The 2,950-nt window shown below is 40.1% G+C and overlaps 1 non-coding gene across 1 annotated transcript; it reads right to left on the reverse strand.

Annotated features, from left to right (window-relative positions):
• Positions 1–890: 890 nt before the first annotated feature.
• LOC148553571 (small nucleolar RNA R71) lies at positions 891–998 on the reverse strand. Its single transcript, XR_015892996.1, has one exon. It is a non-coding gene; the product is annotated as a small nucleolar RNA R71 (small nucleolar RNA).
• Between the last annotated feature and the right edge of the window lie 1,952 nt (positions 999–2,950).

Below are 2,950 nucleotides of genomic sequence, written 5' to 3' on the forward strand. Positions count from 1 at the left end.
GAAAATATCTTCCCTCTTTTTCAAAATTTCTTTTTAATTAACTAATTATTTTTATTTTTTATTTTTGATTTCAAAAATTTTTGAAAATTACTAACATTTTTTAAAACCATTTTCGAAAATCACTAACTCTTTTTCAAAAATATTTTCGAAAATTCTCCCTCTCCCATCTCATTCTATTTATTCATTCATATCCTAACATCTCATCTCACATCTCTGCCATCCTCACAGTTGTGTTTCTTTCTTTACATCACACTCTTTGTCTCCCTCTTTTCTTCTACTCACACAGGGATCCCTATACTGTGGTATAAAGGATCTCTATTATTATTATTATTTTTCTGTGCCTTTTTCTTTGTCATATGAGCAGGAGCAAGGATAAGAACATTCTTGTGGAAGCAGATCCAGAACCTGAAAGGACTCTGAAGAGAAAATTAAGAGAAGCTAAAATACAATAATCCAGAGATAACCTTTCAGAAATTTTCGAACAGGAAGAGGAGATGGCAGCCGAAAATAATAATAATGTAAGGAAGATGCTTGGTGACTTTACTGCACCTAATTCCAATTTACATGGAAGAAGCATCTACATTCCTGCCATTGGAGCAAACAACTTTGAGCTGAAACCTCAATTGGTTTCTCTGATGCAGCAAAACTGCAAGTTTCATGGACTTCCATCTGAAGATCCTTTTCAGTTCTTAACTGAATTCTTGCAGATATGTGATACTGTTAAGACTAATGGAATAGATCCTGAAGTCTACAGGCTCATGCTTTTCCCTTTTGCTATAAGAGACAGAGCTAGATTATGGTTGGATTCTCAACCCAAAGACAGCCTGAACTCTTGGGATAAGCTGGTCACGGCTTTCTTAGCCAAGTACTTTCCTCCTCAAAAGCTGAGCAAGCTTAGAGCTGATGTTCAAACCTTCAGACAGAAAGAAGGTGAATACCTCTATGAAGCTTGGGAAAGATACAAATAGTTGACCAAAAAGTGTCCTTCTGACATGCTTTCAGAATGGACCATCCTGGATATATTCTATGATGGTTTATCTGAGCTATCAAAAATGTCACTGGACACTTCTGTAGGTGGATCCATTCACCTAAAGAAAACGCCTGCAGAAGCTCAAGAACTCATTGACATGGTTGCTAATAACCAGTTCATGTACACTTCTGAAAGGAATCCTGTGAATAATGGGACGCCTATGAAGAAGGGAGTTCTTGAAGTTGATACTCTGAATGCCATATTGGCTCAGAATAAAATATTGACTCAGCAAGTCAATATGATCTCTCAGAGTCTGCATGGAATGCAAGCTGCATCCAACAGTACTCAAGAGGCTTCTTATGAAGAAGAAGCTTATGATCCTGAGAACCCTGCAATAGCAGAGGTGAATTACTTAGGTGAACCTTATGGAAACACCTATAACTCATCATGGAGAAATCATCCGAATTTCTCATGGAAGGATCAAAAGCCTGAATAAGGCTTTAATATTGGTGGAAGAAACAGGTTTAACAATAATAAACCTTTTCCATCATCCACTCAGCAACAGACAGAGAACTCTGAACAAAATGCTTCTAATCTAGCAAATCTAGTCTCTGATCTATCCAAGGCCACTGTTAGTTTCATGAATGAAACAAGGTCTTCCATTAGAAATTTGGAAGCACAAGTGGGCCAGCTGAGTAAAAGGATCACTGAAATCCCTCCTAGTACTCTCCCAAGCAATACAGAAGAGAATCCAAAAGGAGAGTGCAAGGCCATTGACATAAGCACCATGGCCGAACCCAAAGAAGGAGAGGAGGACGTGAATCCCAAGGAGGAAGACCTCCTGGGACGTCCAGTGATCAATAAGGAGCTTCCCTCTGAGGAACCAAAGGACTCTGAGGCTCATCTAGAGACCATAGAAATTCCACTGAACCTCCTTATGCCCTTCATGAGCTCTGATGAGTACTCCTCTTCTGAAGAGAATGAGAATGTTACTGAAGAGCAAACTGCCAAGTTTCTTGGTGCAATCATGAAGCTGAATGCCAAATTATTTGGCATTGATGCTTGGGAAGTTGAACCTCCCTTGTTCATCAATGAACTAAGTGATCTGGATCAACTGACATTGCCTCAGAAGAGACAGGATCCTGGAAAGTTCATAATACCCTGTACCATAGGCACCATGATCTTTAAGGCTCTATGTGACCTTGGTTCAGGTATAAACCTCATGCCCCTCTCTGTAATAGAGAAACTGGGAATCTATGGGGTGCAAGCTGCTAAAATCTCATTAGAGATGGCAGACAGTTCAAGAAAACAGGCATATGAACAAGTAGAGGACGTGTCAGTAAAGGTTGAAGGCCTTTACATCCCTGCTGATTTCATAGTCCTAGATACTCGAAAGGAAGAGGATGAATCCATCATCCTAGGAAGACCCTTCCTGGCCATAGCAAGAGCTGTGATTGATGTTGACAGAGGTGAAATAGTCCTTCAATGGAATGAGGACTCCCTTGTGTTTAAAACTCAAGGATCTCCCTCTGCAACCATGGAGAGAAGCAGAAAAAGCTTATTTCAAAGCAGAGTCAACCAGAGCCCCCACAGTCAAACTCTAAGTTTGGTGTTGGGAGGCCACAACCAAACTCTAAGTTTGGTGTTGAACTCCCATATCCAAACTCTAAGTTTGGTGTTGGAGAGTCTCAACAAAGCTCTGCACATCTGTGAGGCTCCATGAGAGCCCACTGTCAAGCTATAGACATTAAAGAAGCGCTTGTTGGGAGGCAACCCAATTTCTATTTATCTAACTATATTTTTCTTAATTATATGTCTTTATAGGTTCATGATCATGTGAAGTCACAAAATAAACAAAAAAATCAAAAACGAAATCAAAAACAGCAGAAGAAAAATCACACCCTGGAGGAGCATCTGTCTGGCGTTCAGCGCCAGAACAGAGCATGGTTCTGGCGCTGAACACCCAAAATGGGTAGCTTC

This window comes from Arachis ipaensis, chromosome B7 (assembly GCF_059453495.1).
Source record: "Arachis ipaensis isolate K30076 ecotype BB chromosome B7, ASM5945349v1, whole genome shotgun sequence".
NCBI lineage: Eukaryota > Viridiplantae > Streptophyta > Magnoliopsida > Fabales > Fabaceae > Arachis > Arachis ipaensis.